Source organism: Oryctolagus cuniculus, chromosome 10, assembly GCF_051225735.1.
Source record: "Oryctolagus cuniculus isolate XC-2025 breed Fujian yellow rabbit chromosome 10, ASM5122573v1, whole genome shotgun sequence".
Taxonomy (NCBI): domain Eukaryota; kingdom Metazoa; phylum Chordata; class Mammalia; order Lagomorpha; family Leporidae; genus Oryctolagus; species Oryctolagus cuniculus.
The window spans coordinates 74,554,862-74,570,317 of record NC_142876.1 but is presented as its reverse complement, the minus strand read 5'-3'; the positions used below and the strand labels follow the sequence as shown (position 1 = coordinate 74,570,317).

Below are 15,456 nucleotides of genomic sequence, written 5' to 3'. Positions count from 1 at the left end.
GGGGGAGCGGCACACCGCCGGCCGGCCGGCCGGCTCTCTCGGGGGCTGCACAGGTGTTCCCCTTAGATGTTCCTGGTGCATGTTGTCTCTCTCCTCCTTTATAGTCCTCTTCCGCCAATCCCAACTCGGCTGCCCACACGCCAAGTACGCTGCTCTCCTCCAATCAGGAGCAGGATCAGCTCCTGGAGGTCATCACTCAAGTTGGCAAGAGGCAGCTGCATAGAAGCTGTTTTCTCCTCTCCCAGCGCCATATTGTGGGAGAGCAGATGCATAGAATAAGTCTTAATTCCAGTAACTCAGTCCAATCCGAGTTGCTCCCCACAGAGACCACAGGCTGTGTGCTGCCTGCCTGCCACGGACCCTCTGTCCCGGGGAGGTCCTGTGGGCACGCAGCCTGTGGCCGCGGGTCTCTGCCTGGCCTGCCAAAAGGGTGCCCCGTTTGGATGCTGTGTGAGTCAGGGCTGATGGGGGAGAGGGGGACAGAGAGAGGAGAGAGAGACAGAGAGAGAGAGAGAAAGAGAGAGAGACGTGTAGGTGTTGGTGTAAGTCAGAGACAGAGGGAGAGGGTGCCTGTATTGCCTGCGAGGCTTGGTGTGGGGTCCCTCCTTTGCGCTCTGGAGGGCTTCCGCGGCTGTGGCGCGTGGCCGCCGCACGGCCAGGTGGCGCAGAGGGCCCGCGGGTTGGGCTGCGCGAGGCACCGGGCCCTGAGTGGTGGGCAACCGCGCCCTGGCGTCGTCTTCGGGCGGTGGTCGTGGTCGTGGTCGTGGTCACAGTCATTGGGCTCCCTGGGAGACAGGAGCCCGGGAGGGGCGGTGGGAGTGCAGGTGCCGGGAGCTGCTGGTGCGGCGGGCTGCGGGGTTGGGGCGGCCGGCAGGGGAGCGCCCTGGCGGGCGGTGAGTCGCTGGTTTGGGGTTGGAGGGGGCGCGCTGGATGGCGCGGGGCGTGGCCTGTGTCCCGGGGTGGGCCCCGGGGTTGGCGGTGGGGCTGCGGCAGCCGGGGACAGCTGGCCGGCCCGCCCGTGCCCGTGCCCGTGCCTGTGCCCGTGCCCAGGCCCAGGCCCAGGCCCAGGCCCGAGGCGCGGGCGGGCTGGGGCTGCCAGGTGGAGGGGTCGGGCTTCTGCCCCCTGCTGGAGCTGCGTTGGGGGTCGCAGGGGTCCCGGCGTGCGGGCTGGCGGATGGGGGCGTGGCTAGGCAGCCAGCCAAAGGCGAGCAAAAGGGGAGGGTGCCGCGGGGCAAAAGCCTACAGCACCCGGTATTCCCAGGCGGTCTCCCATCCAAGTACTAACCAGGCCCGACCCTGCTTAGCTTCCGAGATCAGACGAGATCGGGCGCGTTCAGGGTGGTATGGCCGTAGACGCCAGAGGCTGCCTCCAGGCCCCTCTTGAGTGCGCGCCCGCACAGCCGCCGCCGCCGCCGCCGCCGCCGCCGCCGCCGCCGCCTCCTCCTCCTCCTCCTGCCCGCTCCCCGCTCTCACTCCCATTCCCATTCCCATTCCCATTCCCGCTCCCGCTCCCGCTGCCGCTTCTCCTCCGCCTCCTCCCTCTTTTCTCTTCTCTTCTCTTCTCCTCCTCCCCCCCCCTCCTCCTCAGCCGCCCTCCGCCTAGCCCTGCACCAGTGCCCGAACTCCAGCCCTCCGCCTGCCCAGCCCAGGACCTGCAGCACCGGGCGCCCAGTCGGCACGCTGCCGCCAAGCCAAGGGGAGCCAACCTCCTCCGGCTGCCGCTGGCCACAGGGAACTCCTACTCTCTCTTTCTAGGCCGGATCCCCTGCCTGCCGCCATCGCCCAGCCACACGCCAGCCGTGCCCGGCAGCCTCCACGCCTGCCCAGGGCTGCGCCCCGCGGCTCGCGGGTCCCGGCACCAGGGGGTTCGGCGCCCCACACCACCGCGGCCCGGGCCTTCCCTCCTACCCGGCCGCCAGCAGCCCCCCCACCGCTGACGCACAGGTCGCCCGCCCTCCCCCGGCACGGCCGCCGCGCCTCCACACACTCCCACGCCGCGAGGACAGCTGAGGGCCTGGGGACCCTTGTCCCCGCTCGGTCACGGGGGCCCAAGTGGGGCAGCAGGTCGGGAAGGAGGGCGGCAGCGCACGGAATCACCCCCGCCGCACGCTCGCGTGGGCACTCACACACACACACACACACACACACACACGCCTACACAAGGGGCACACAGTCGCACACCCCGACACCCTTCGTGGCACAGAGGGATTTCCGTCCTCAGCGCCCGTTCCCTCACGGGAGGGTGGGGCGCTTCAGCGCGACCCGCACCCTCCAGCCCGGCAGCCAGTTCGAGACTGTCGCTCCCCCTCTTCATGGAGGAACGACACAGGACCCTGCGCTGTTCTTTCGTCTGCTCGGCCCTCCCCGGGTTTGCTGCTGGTTCTTCCCGGGTTGGCTACCGTCCCTTCCACCTCCGTGGAAGGGCGGTTCCCCCTGCCACATTCCCCACTTCCGCGGGGGAGCGGCACACCGCCGGCCGGCCGGCCGGCTCTCTCGGGGGCTGCACAGGTGTTCCCCTTAGATGTTCCTGGTGCATGTTGTCTCTCTCCTCCTTTATAGTCCTCTTCCGCCAATCCCAACTCGGCTGCCCACACGCCAAGTACGCTGCTCTCCTCCAATCAGGAGCAGGATCAGCTCCTGGAGGTCATCACTCAAGTTGGCAAGAGGCAGCTGCATAGAAGCTGTTTTCTCCTCTCCCAGCGCCATATTGTGGGAGAGCAGATGCATAGAATAAGTCTTAATTCCAGTAACTCAGTCCAATCCGAGTTGCTCCCCACAGAGACCACAGGCTGTGTGCTGCCTGCCTGCCACGGACCCTCTGTCCCGGGGAGGTCCTGTGGGCACGCAGCCTGTGGCCGCGGGTCTCTGCCTGGCCTGCCAAAAGGGTGCCCCGTTTGGATGCTGTGTGAGTCAGGGCTGATGGGGGAGAGGGGGACAGAGAGAGGAGAGAGAGACAGAGAGAGAGAGAGAAAGAGAGAGAGACGTGTAGGTGTTGGTGTAAGTCAGAGACAGAGGGAGAGGGTGCCTGTATTGCCTGCGAGGCTTGGTGTGGGGTCCCTCCTTTGCGCTCTGGAGGGCTTCCGCGGCTGTGGCGCGTGGCCGCCGCACGGCCAGGTGGCGCAGAGGGCCCGCGGGTTGGGCTGCGCGAGGCACCGGGCCCTGAGTGGTGGGCAACCGCGCCCTGGCGTCGTCTTCGGGCGGTGGTCGTGGTCGTGGTCGTGGTCACAGTCATTGGGCTCCCTGGGAGACAGGAGCCCGGGAGGGGCGGTGGGAGTGCAGGTGCCGGGAGCTGCTGGTGCGGCGGGCTGCGGGGTTGGGGCGGCCGGCAGGGGAGCGCCCTGGCGGGCGGTGAGTCGCTGGTTTGGGGTTGGAGGGGGCGCGCTGGATGGCGCGGGGCGTGGCCTGTGTCCCGGGGTGGGCCCCGGGGTTGGCGGTGGGGCTGCGGCAGCCGGGGACAGCTGGCCGGCCCGCCCGTGCCCGTGCCCGTGCCCGTGCCCGTGCCCGTGCCCGTGCCCAGGCCCAGGCCCAGGCCCAGGCCCAGGCCCGAGGCGCGGGCGGGCTGGGGCTGCCAGGTGGAGGGGTCGGGCTTCTGCCCCCTGCTGGAGCTGCGTTGGGGGTCGCAGGGGTCCCGGCGTGCGGGCTGGCGGATGGGGGCGTGGCTAGGCAGCCAGCCAAAGGCGAGCAAAAGGGGAGGGTGCCGCGGGGCAAAAGCCTACAGCACCCGGTATTCCCAGGCGGTCTCCCATCCAAGTACTAACCAGGCCCGACCCTGCTTAGCTTCCGAGATCAGACGAGATCGGGCGCGTTCAGGGTGGTATGGCCGTAGACGCCAGAGGCTGCCTCCAGGCCCCTCTTGAGTGCGCGCCCGCACAGCCGCCGCCGCCGCCGCCGCCTCCTCCTCCTCCTCCTGCCCGCTCCCCGCTCTCACTCCCATTCCCATTCCCATTCCCATTCCCGCTCCCGCTCCCGCTGCCGCTTCTCCTCCGCCTCCTCCCTCTTTTCTCTTCTCTTCTCTTCTCCTCCTCCCCCCCCCTCCTCCTCAGCCGCCCTCCGCCTAGCCCTGCACCAGTGCCCGAACTCCAGCCCTCCGCCTGCCCAGCCCAGGACCTGCAGCACCGGGCGCCCAGTCGGCACGCTGCCGCCAAGCCAAGGGGAGCCAACCTCCTCCGGCTGCCGCTGGCCACAGGGAACTCCTACTCTCTCTTTCTAGGCCGGATCCCCTGCCTGCCGCCATCGCCCAGCCACACGCCAGCCGTGCCCGGCAGCCTCCACGCCTGCCCAGGGCTGCGCCCCGCGGCTCGCGGGTCCCGGCACCAGGGGGTTCGGCGCCCCACACCACCGCGGCCCGGGCCTTCCCTCCTACCCGGCCGCCAGCAGCCCCCCCACCGCTGACGCACAGGTCGCCCGCCCTCCCCCGGCACGGCCGCCGCGCCTCCACACACTCCCACGCCGCGAGGACAGCTGAGGGCCTGGGGACCCTTGTCCCCGCTCGGTCACGGGGGCCCAAGTGGGGCAGCAGGTCGGGAAGGAGGGCGGCAGCGCACGGAATCACCCCCGCCGCACGCTCGCGTGGGCACTCACACACACACACACACACACACACACGCCTACACAAGGGGCACACAGTCGCACACCCCGACACCCTTCGTGGCACAGAGGGATTTCCGTCCTCAGCGCCCGTTCCCTCACGGGAGGGTGGGGCGCTTCAGCGCGACCCGCACCCTCCAGCCCGGCAGCCAGTTCGAGACTGTCGCTCCCCCTCTTCATGGAGGAACGACACAGGACCCTGCGCTGTTCTTTCGTCTGCTCGGCCCTCCCCGGGTTTGCTGCTGGTTCTTCCCGGGTTGGCTACCGTCCCTTCCACCTCCGTGGAAGGGCGGTTCCCCCTGCCACATTCCCCACTTCCGCGGGGGAGCGGCACACCGCCGGCCGGCCGGCCGGCTCTCTCGGGGGCTGCACAGGTGTTCCCCTTAGATGTTCCTGGTGCATGTTGTCTCTCTCCTCCTTTATAGTCCTCTTCCGCCAATCCCAACTCGGCTGCCCACACGCCAAGTACGCTGCTCTCCTCCAATCAGGAGCAGGATCAGCTCCTGGAGGTCATCACTCAAGTTGGCAAGAGGCAGCTGCATAGAAGCTGTTTTCTCCTCTCCCAGCGCCATATTGTGGGAGAGCAGATGCATAGAATAAGTCTTAATTCCAGTAACTCAGTCCAATCCGAGTTGCTCCCCACAGAGACCACAGGCTGTGTGCTGCCTGCCTGCCACGGACCCTCTGTCCCGGGGAGGTCCTGTGGGCACGCAGCCTGTGGCCGCGGGTCTCTGCCTGGCCTGCCAAAAGGGTGCCCCGTTTGGATGCTGTGTGAGTCAGGGCTGATGGGGGAGAGGGGGACAGAGAGAGGAGAGAGAGACAGAGAGAGAGAGAGAAAGAGAGAGAGACGTGTAGGTGTTGGTGTAAGTCAGAGACAGAGGGAGAGGGTGCCTGTATTGCCTGCGAGGCTTGGTGTGGGGTCCCTCCTTTGCGCTCTGGAGGGCTTCCGCGGCTGTGGCGCGTGGCCGCCGCACGGCCAGGTGGCGCAGAGGGCCCGCGGGTTGGGCTGCGCGAGGCACCGGGCCCTGAGTGGTGGGCAACCGCGCCCTGGCGTCGTCTTCGGGCGGTGGTCGTGGTCGTGGTCGTGGTCACAGTCATTGGGCTCCCTGGGAGACAGGAGCCCGGGAGGGGCGGTGGGAGTGCAGGTGCCGGGAGCTGCTGGTGCGGCGGGCTGCGGGGTTGGGGCGGCCGGCAGGGGAGCGCCCTGGCGGGCGGTGAGTCGCTGGTTTGGGGTTGGAGGGGGCGCGCTGGATGGCGCGGGGCGTGGCCTGTGTCCCGGGGTGGGCCCCGGGGTTGGCGGTGGGGCTGCGGCAGCCGGGGACAGCTGGCCGGCCCGCCCGTGCCCGTGCCCGTGCCCGTGCCCGTGCCCGTGCCCGTGCCCAGGCCCAGGCCCAGGCCCAGGCCCAGGCCCGAGGCGCGGGCGGGCTGGGGCTGCCAGGTGGAGGGGTCGGGCTTCTGCCCCCTGCTGGAGCTGCGTTGGGGGTCGCAGGGGTCCCGGCGTGCGGGCTGGCGGATGGGGGCGTGGCTAGGCAGCCAGCCAAAGGCGAGCAAAAGGGGAGGGTGCCGCGGGGCAAAAGCCTACAGCACCCGGTATTCCCAGGCGGTCTCCCATCCAAGTACTAACCAGGCCCGACCCTGCTTAGCTTCCGAGATCAGACGAGATCGGGCGCGTTCAGGGTGGTATGGCCGTAGACGCCAGAGGCTGCCTCCAGGCCCCTCTTGAGTGCGCGCCCGCACAGCCGCCGCCGCCGCCGCCGCCTCCTCCTCCTCCTCCTGCCCGCTCCCCGCTCTCACTCCCATTCCCATTCCCATTCCCATTCCCGCTCCCGCTCCCGCTGCCGCTTCTCCTCCGCCTCCTCCCTCTTTTCTCTTCTCTTCTCTTCTCCTCCTCCCCCCCCCTCCTCCTCAGCCGCCCTCCGCCTAGCCCTGCACCAGTGCCCGAACTCCAGCCCTCCGCCTGCCCAGCCCAGGACCTGCAGCACCGGGCGCCCAGTCGGCACGCTGCCGCCAAGCCAAGGGGAGCCAACCTCCTCCGGCTGCCGCTGGCCACAGGGAACTCCTACTCTCTCTTTCTAGGCCGGATCCCCTGCCTGCCGCCATCGCCCAGCCACACGCCAGCCGTGCCCGGCAGCCTCCACGCCTGCCCAGGGCTGCGCCCCGCGGCTCGCGGGTCCCGGCACCAGGGGGTTCGGCGCCCCACACCACCGCGGCCCGGGCCTTCCCTCCTACCCGGCCGCCAGCAGCCCCCCCACCGCTGACGCACAGGTCGCCCGCCCTCCCCCGGCACGGCCGCCGCGCCTCCACACACTCCCACGCCGCGAGGACAGCTGAGGGCCTGGGGACCCTTGTCCCCGCTCGGTCACGGGGGCCCAAGTGGGGCAGCAGGTCGGGAAGGAGGGCGGCAGCGCACGGAATCACCCCCGCCGCACGCTCGCGTGGGCACTCACACACACACACACACACACACACACGCCTACACAAGGGGCACACAGTCGCACACCCCGACACCCTTCGTGGCACAGAGGGATTTCCGTCCTCAGCGCCCGTTCCCTCACGGGAGGGTGGGGCGCTTCAGCGCGACCCGCACCCTCCAGCCCGGCAGCCAGTTCGAGACTGTCGCTCCCCCTCTTCATGGAGGAACGACACAGGACCCTGCGCTGTTCTTTCGTCTGCTCGGCCCTCCCCGGGTTTGCTGCTGGTTCTTCCCGGGTTGGCTACCGTCCCTTCCACCTCCGTGGAAGGGCGGTTCCCCCTGCCACATTCCCCACTTCCGCGGGGGAGCGGCACACCGCCGGCCGGCCGGCCGGCTCTCTCGGGGGCTGCACAGGTGTTCCCCTTAGATGTTCCTGGTGCATGTTGTCTCTCTCCTCCTTTATAGTCCTCTTCCGCCAATCCCAACTCGGCTGCCCACACGCCAAGTACGCTGCTCTCCTCCAATCAGGAGCAGGATCAGCTCCTGGAGGTCATCACTCAAGTTGGCAAGAGGCAGCTGCATAGAAGCTGTTTTCTCCTCTCCCAGCGCCATATTGTGGGAGAGCAGATGCATAGAATAAGTCTTAATTCCAGTAACTCAGTCCAATCCGAGTTGCTCCCCACAGAGACCACAGGCTGTGTGCTGCCTGCCTGCCACGGACCCTCTGTCCCGGGGAGGTCCTGTGGGCACGCAGCCTGTGGCCGCGGGTCTCTGCCTGGCCTGCCAAAAGGGTGCCCCGTTTGGATGCTGTGTGAGTCAGGGCTGATGGGGGAGAGGGGGACAGAGAGAGGAGAGAGAGACAGAGAGAGAGAGAGAAAGAGAGAGAGACGTGTAGGTGTTGGTGTAAGTCAGAGACAGAGGGAGAGGGTGCCTGTATTGCCTGCGAGGCTTGGTGTGGGGTCCCTCCTTTGCGCTCTGGAGGGCTTCCGCGGCTGTGGCGCGTGGCCGCCGCACGGCCAGGTGGCGCAGAGGGCCCGCGGGTTGGGCTGCGCGAGGCACCGGGCCCTGAGTGGTGGGCAACCGCGCCCTGGCGTCGTCTTCGGGCGGTGGTCGTGGTCGTGGTCGTGGTCACAGTCATTGGGCTCCCTGGGAGACAGGAGCCCGGGAGGGGCGGTGGGAGTGCAGGTGCCGGGAGCTGCTGGTGCGGCGGGCTGCGGGGTTGGGGCGGCCGGCAGGGGAGCGCCCTGGCGGGCGGTGAGTCGCTGGTTTGGGGTTGGAGGGGGCGCGCTGGATGGCGCGGGGCGTGGCCTGTGTCCCGGGGTGGGCCCCGGGGTTGGCGGTGGGGCTGCGGCAGCCGGGGACAGCTGGCCGGCCCGCCCGTGCCCGTGCCCGTGCCCGTGCCCGTGCCCAGGCCCAGGCCCAGGCCCAGGCCCGAGGCGCGGGCGGGCTGGGGCTGCCAGGTGGAGGGGTCGGGCTTCTGCCCCCTGCTGGAGCTGCGTTGGGGGTCGCAGGGGTCCCGGCGTGCGGGCTGGCGGATGGGGGCGTGGCTAGGCAGCCAGCCAAAGGCGAGCAAAAGGGGAGGGTGCCGCGGGGCAAAAGCCTACAGCACCCGGTATTCCCAGGCGGTCTCCCATCCAAGTACTAACCAGGCCCGACCCTGCTTAGCTTCCGAGATCAGACGAGATCGGGCGCGTTCAGGGTGGTATGGCCGTAGACGCCAGAGGCTGCCTCCAGGCCCCTCTTGAGTGCGCGCCCGCACAGCCGCCGCCGCCGCCGCCGCCGCCGCCTCCTCCTCCTCCTCCTGCCCGCTCCCCGCTCTCACTCCCATTCCCATTCCCATTCCCATTCCCATTCCCGCTCCCGCTCCCGCTGCCGCTTCTCCTCCGCCTCCTCCCTCTTTTCTCTTCTCTTCTCCTCCTCCCCCCCCCCCTCCTCAGCCGCCCTCCGCCTAGCCCTGCACCAGTGCCCGAACTCCAGCCCTCCGCCTGCCCAGCCCAGGACCTGCAGCACCGGGCGCCCAGTCGGCACGCTGCCGCCAAGCCAAGGGGAGCCAACCTCCTCCGGCTGCCGCTGGCCACAGGGAACTCCTACTCTCTCTTTCTAGGCCGGATCCCCTGCCTGCCGCCATCGCCCAGCCACACGCCAGCCGTGCCCGGCAGCCTCCACGCCTGCCCAGGGCTGCGCCCCGCGGCTCGCGGGTCCCGGCACCAGGGGGTTCGGCGCCCCACACCACCGCGGCCCGGGCCTTCCCTCCTACCCGGCCGCCAGCAGCCCCCCCACCGCTGACGCACAGGTCGCCCGCCCTCCCCCGGCACGGCCGCCGCGCCTCCACACACTCCCACGCCGCGAGGACAGCTGAGGGCCTGGGGACCCTTGTCCCCGCTCGGTCACGGGGGCCCAAGTGGGGCAGCAGGTCGGGAAGGAGGGCGGCAGCGCACGGAATCACCCCCGCCGCACGCTCGCGTGGGCACTCACACACACACACACACACACACACACGCCTACACAAGGGGCACACAGTCGCACACCCCGACACCCTTCGTGGCACAGAGGGATTTCCGTCCTCAGCGCCCGTTCCCTCACGGGAGGGTGGGGCGCTTCAGCGCGACCCGCACCCTCCAGCCCGGCAGCCAGTTCGAGACTGTCGCTCCCCCTCTTCATGGAGGAACGACACAGGACCCTGCGCTGTTCTTTCGTCTGCTCGGCCCTCCCCGGGTTTGCTGCTGGTTCTTCCCGGGTTGGCTACCGTCCCTTCCACCTCCGTGGAAGGGCGGTTCCCCCTGCCACATTCCCCACTTCCGCGGGGGAGCGGCACACCGCCGGCCGGCCGGCCGGCTCTCTCGGGGGCTGCACAGGTGTTCCCCTTAGATGTTCCTGGTGCATGTTGTCTCTCTCCTCCTTTATAGTCCTCTTCCGCCAATCCCAACTCGGCTGCCCACACGCCAAGTACGCTGCTCTCCTCCAATCAGGAGCAGGATCAGCTCCTGGAGGTCATCACTCAAGTTGGCAAGAGGCAGCTGCATAGAAGCTGTTTTCTCCTCTCCCAGCGCCATATTGTGGGAGAGCAGATGCATAGAATAAGTCTTAATTCCAGTAACTCAGTCCAATCCGAGTTGCTCCCCACAGAGACCACAGGCTGTGTGCTGCCTGCCTGCCACGGACCCTCTGTCCCGGGGAGGTCCTGTGGGCACGCAGCCTGTGGCCGCGGGTCTCTGCCTGGCCTGCCAAAAGGGTGCCCCGTTTGGATGCTGTGTGAGTCAGGGCTGATGGGGGAGAGGGGGACAGAGAGAGGAGAGAGAGACAGAGAGAGAGAGAGAAAGAGAGAGAGACGTGTAGGTGTTGGTGTAAGTCAGAGACAGAGGGAGAGGGTGCCTGTATTGCCTGCGAGGCTTGGTGTGGGGTCCCTCCTTTGCGCTCTGGAGGGCTTCCGCGGCTGTGGCGCGTGGCCGCCGCACGGCCAGGTGGCGCAGAGGGCCCGCGGGTTGGGCTGCGCGAGGCACCGGGCCCTGAGTGGTGGGCAACCGCGCCCTGGCGTCGTCTTCGGGCGGTGGTCGTGGTCGTGGTCGTGGTCACAGTCATTGGGCTCCCTGGGAGACAGGAGCCCGGGAGGGGCGGTGGGAGTGCAGGTGCCGGGAGCTGCTGGTGCGGCGGGCTGCGGGGTTGGGGCGGCCGGCAGGGGAGCGCCCTGGCGGGCGGTGAGTCGCTGGTTTGGGGTTGGAGGGGGCGCGCTGGATGGCGCGGGGCGTGGCCTGTGTCCCGGGGTGGGCCCCGGGGTTGGCGGTGGGGCTGCGGCAGCCGGGGACAGCTGGCCGGCCCGCCCGTGCCCGTGCCCGTGCCCGTGCCCGTGCCCAGGCCCAGGCCCAGGCCCAGGCCCGAGGCGCGGGCGGGCTGGGGCTGCCAGGTGGAGGGGTCGGGCTTCTGCCCCCTGCTGGAGCTGCGTTGGGGGTCGCAGGGGTCCCGGCGTGCGGGCTGGCGGATGGGGGCGTGGCTAGGCAGCCAGCCAAAGGCGAGCAAAAGGGGAGGGTGCCGCGGGGCAAAAGCCTACAGCACCCGGTATTCCCAGGCGGTCTCCCATCCAAGTACTAACCAGGCCCGACCCTGCTTAGCTTCCGAGATCAGACGAGATCGGGCGCGTTCAGGGTGGTATGGCCGTAGACGCCAGAGGCTGCCTCCAGGCCCCTCTTGAGTGCGCGCCCGCACAGCCGCCGCCGCCGCCGCCGCCGCCTCCTCCTCCTCCTCCTGCCCGCTCCCCGCTCTCACTCCCATTCCCATTCCCATTCCCATTCCCGCTCCCGCTCCCGCTGCCGCTTCTCCTCCGCCTCCTCCCTCTTTTCTCTTCTCTTCTCTTCTCCTCCTCCCCCCCCCTCCTCCTCAGCCGCCCTCCGCCTAGCCCTGCACCAGTGCCCGAACTCCAGCCCTCCGCCTGCCCAGCCCAGGACCTGCAGCACCGGGCGCCCAGTCGGCACGCTGCCGCCAAGCCAAGGGGAGCCAACCTCCTCCGGCTGCCGCTGGCCACAGGGAACTCCTACTCTCTCTTTCTAGGCCGGATCCCCTGCCTGCCGCCATCGCCCAGCCACACGCCAGCCGTGCCCGGCAGCCTCCACGCCTGCCCAGGGCTGCGCCCCGCGGCTCGCGGGTCCCGGCACCAGGGGGTTCGGCGCCCCACACCACCGCGGCCCGGGCCTTCCCTCCTACCCGGCCGCCAGCAGCCCCCCCACCGCTGACGCACAGGTCGCCCGCCCTCCCCCGGCACGGCCGCCGCGCCTCCACACACTCCCACGCCGCGAGGACAGCTGAGGGCCTGGGGACCCTTGTCCCCGCTCGGTCACGGGGGCCCAAGTGGGGCAGCAGGTCGGGAAGGAGGGCGGCAGCGCACGGAATCACCCCCGCCGCACGCTCGCGTGGGCACTCACACACACACACACACACACACACACACGCCTACACAAGGGGCACACAGTCGCACACCCCGACACCCTTCGTGGCACAGAGGGATTTCCGTCCTCAGCGCCCGTTCCCTCACGGGAGGGTGGGGCGCTTCAGCGCGACCCGCACCCTCCAGCCCGGCAGCCAGTTCGAGACTGTCGCTCCCCCTCTTCATGGAGGAACGACACAGGACCCTGCGCTGTTCTTTCGTCTGCTCGGCCCTCCCCGGGTTTGCTGCTGGTTCTTCCCGGGTTGGCTACCGTCCCTTCCACCTCCGTGGAAGGGCGGTTCCCCCTGCCACATTCCCCACTTCCGCGGGGGAGCGGCACACCGCCGGCCGGCCGGCCGGCTCTCTCGGGGGCTGCACAGGTGTTCCCCTTAGATGTTCCTGGTGCATGTTGTCTCTCTCCTCCTTTATAGTCCTCTTCCGCCAATCCCAACTCGGCTGCCCACACGCCAAGTACGCTGCTCTCCTCCAATCAGGAGCAGGATCAGCTCCTGGAGGTCATCACTCAAGTTGGCAAGAGGCAGCTGCATAGAAGCTGTTTTCTCCTCTCCCAGCGCCATATTGTGGGAGAGCAGATGCATAGAATAAGTCTTAATTCCAGTAACTCAGTCCAATCCGAGTTGCTCCCCACAGAGACCACAGGCTGTGTGCTGCCTGCCTGCCACGGACCCTCTGTCCCGGGGAGGTCCTGTGGGCACGCAGCCTGTGGCCGCGGGTCTCTGCCTGGCCTGCCAAAAGGGTGCCCCGTTTGGATGCTGTGTGAGTCAGGGCTGATGGGGGAGAGGGGGACAGAGAGAGGAGAGAGAGACAGAGAGAGAGAGAGAAAGAGAGAGAGACGTGTAGGTGTTGGTGTAAGTCAGAGACAGAGGGAGAGGGTGCCTGTATTGCCTGCGAGGCTTGGTGTGGGGTCCCTCCTTTGCGCTCTGGAGGGCTTCCGCGGCTGTGGCGCGTGGCCGCCGCACGGCCAGGTGGCGCAGAGGGCCCGCGGGTTGGGCTGCGCGAGGCACCGGGCCCTGAGTGGTGGGCAACCGCGCCCTGGCGTCGTCTTCGGGCGGTGGTCGTGGTCGTGGTCGTGGTCACAGTCATTGGGCTCCCTGGGAGACAGGAGCCCGGGAGGGGCGGTGGGAGTGCAGGTGCCGGGAGCTGCTGGTGCGGCGGGCTGCGGGGTTGGGGCGGCCGGCAGGGGAGCGCCCTGGCGGGCGGTGAGTCGCTGGTTTGGGGTTGGAGGGGGCGCGCTGGATGGCGCGGGGCGTGGCCTGTGTCCCGGGGTGGGCCCCGGGGTTGGCGGTGGGGCTGCGGCAGCCGGGGACAGCTGGCCGGCCCGCCCGTGCCCGTGCCCGTGCCCGTGCCCGTGCCCAGGCCCAGGCCCAGGCCCAGGCCCGAGGCGCGGGCGGGCTGGGGCTGCCAGGTGGAGGGGTCGGGCTTCTGCCCCCTGCTGGAGCTGCGTTGGGGGTCGCAGGGGTCCCGGCGTGCGGGCTGGCGGATGGGGGCGTGGCTAGGCAGCCAGCCAAAGGCGAGCAAAAGGGGAGGGTGCCGCGGGGCAAAAGCCTACAGCACCCGGTATTCCCAGGCGGTCTCCCATCCAAGTACTAACCAGGCCCGACCCTGCTTAGCTTCCGAGATCAGACGAGATCGGGCGCGTTCAGGGTGGTATGGCCGTAGACGCCAGAGGCTGCCTCCAGGCCCCTCTTGAGTGCGCGCCCGCACAGCCGCCGCCGCCGCCGCCGCCGCCGCCGCCGCCGCCTCCTCCTCCTCCTCCTGCCCGCTCCCCGCTCTCACTCCCATTCCCATTCCCATTCCCATTCCCGCTCCCGCTCCCGCTGCCGCTTCTCCTCCGCCTCCTCCCTCTTTTCTCTTCTCTTCTCTTCTCCTCCTCCCCCCCCCTCCTCCTCAGCCGCCCTCCGCCTAGCCCTGCACCAGTGCCCGAACTCCAGCCCTCCGCCTGCCCAGCCCAGGACCTGCAGCACCGGGCGCCCAGTCGGCACGCTGCCGCCAAGCCAAGGGGAGCCAACCTCCTCCGGCTGCCGCTGGCCACAGGGAACTCCTACTCTCTCTTTCTAGGCCGGATCCCCTGCCTGCCGCCATCGCCCAGCCACACGCCAGCCGTGCCCGGCAGCCTCCACGCCTGCCCAGGGCTGCGCCCCGCGGCTCGCGGGTCCCGGCACCAGGGGGTTCGGCGCCCCACACCACCGCGGCCCGGGCCTTCCCTCCTACCCGGCCGCCAGCAGCCCCCCCACCGCTGACGCACAGGTCGCCCGCCCTCCCCCGGCACGGCCGCCGCGCCTCCACACACTCCCACGCCGCGAGGACAGCTGAGGGCCTGGGGACCCTTGTCCCCGCTCGGTCACGGGGGCCCAAGTGGGGCAGCAGGTCGGGAAGGAGGGCGGCAGCGCACGGAATCACCCCCGCCGCACGCTCGCGTGGGCACTCACACACACACACACACACACACACACACACGCCTACACAAGGGGCACACAGTCGCACACCCCGACACCCTTCGTGGCACAGAGGGATTTCCGTCCTCAGCGCCCGTTCCCTCACGGGAGGGTGGGGCGCTTCAGCGCGACCCGCACCCTCCAGCCCGGCAGCCAGTTCGAGACTGTCGCTCCCCCTCTTCATGGAGGAACGACACAGGACCCTGCGCTGTTCTTTCGTCTGCTCGGCCCTCCCCGGGTTTGCTGCTGGTTCTTCCCGGGTTGGCTACCGTCCCTTCCACCTCCGTGGAAGGGCGGTTCCCCCTGCCACATTCCCCACTTCCGCGGGGGAGCGGCACACCGCCGGCCGGCCGGCCGGCTCTCTCGGGGGCTGCACAGGTGTTCCCCTTAGATGTTCCTGGTGCATGTTGTCTCTCTCCTCCTTTATAGTCCTCTTCCGCCAATCCCAACTCGGCTGCCCACACGCCAAGTACGCTGCTCTCCTCCAATCAGGAGCAGGATCAGCTCCTGGAGGTCATCACTCAAGTTGGCAAGAGGCAGCTGCATAGAAGCTGTTTTCTCCTCTCCCAGCGCCATATTGTGGGAGAGCAGATGCATAGAATAAGTCTTAATTCCAGTAACTCAGTCCAATCCGAGTTGCTCCCCACAGAGACCACAGGCTGTGTGCTGCCTGCCTGCCACGGACCCTCTGTCCCGGGGAGGTCCTGTGGGCACGCAGCCTGTGGCCGCGGGTCTCTGCCTGGCCTGCCAAAAGGGTGCCCCGTTTGGATGCTGTGTGAGTCAGGGCTGATGGGGGAGAGGGGGACAGAGAGAGGAGAGAGAGACAGAGAGAGAGAGAGAAAGAGAGAGAGACGTGTAGGTGTTGGTGTAAGTCAGAGACAGAGGGAGAGGGTGCCTGTATTGCCTGCGAGGCTTGGTGTGGGGTCCCTCCTTTGCGCTCTGGAGGGCTTCCGCGGCTGTGGCGCGTGGCCGCCGCACGGCCAGGTGGCGCAGAGGGCCCGCGGGTTGGGCTGCGCGAGGCACCGGGCCCTGAGTGGTGGGCAACCGCGCCCTGGCGTCGTCTTCGGGCGGTGGTCGTGGTCGTG

General features: G+C 69.2%; 6 non-coding genes across 6 annotated transcripts; all 6 read right to left on the bottom strand.

Annotated features, from left to right (window-relative positions):
- Window positions 1-1,236: 1,236 nt before the first annotated feature.
- On the bottom strand, window positions 1,237-1,355 carry LOC149124236 (5S ribosomal RNA). Its single transcript, XR_016215450.1, has one exon. It is a non-coding gene; the product is annotated as a 5S ribosomal RNA (ribosomal RNA).
- Window positions 1,356-3,709: 2,354 nt separating this feature from the next.
- LOC149124235 (5S ribosomal RNA) lies at window positions 3,710-3,828 on the bottom strand. Its single transcript, XR_016215449.1, has one exon. It is a non-coding gene; the product is annotated as a 5S ribosomal RNA (ribosomal RNA).
- Window positions 3,829-6,162: 2,334 nt separating this feature from the next.
- Window positions 6,163-6,281, bottom strand: LOC149124234 (5S ribosomal RNA). The gene has a single exon (XR_016215448.1). It is a non-coding gene; the product is annotated as a 5S ribosomal RNA (ribosomal RNA).
- Window positions 6,282-8,597: 2,316 nt separating this feature from the next.
- Window positions 8,598-8,716, bottom strand: LOC149124233 (5S ribosomal RNA). The gene has a single exon (XR_016215447.1). It is a non-coding gene; the product is annotated as a 5S ribosomal RNA (ribosomal RNA).
- A 2,322-nt stretch (window positions 8,717-11,038) lies between these two features.
- LOC149124232 (5S ribosomal RNA) lies at window positions 11,039-11,157 on the bottom strand. Its single transcript, XR_016215446.1, has one exon. It is a non-coding gene; the product is annotated as a 5S ribosomal RNA (ribosomal RNA).
- A 2,321-nt stretch (window positions 11,158-13,478) lies between these two features.
- On the bottom strand, window positions 13,479-13,597 carry LOC149124231 (5S ribosomal RNA). The gene has a single exon (XR_016215445.1). It is a non-coding gene; the product is annotated as a 5S ribosomal RNA (ribosomal RNA).
- Window positions 13,598-15,456: the final 1,859 nt, after the last annotated feature.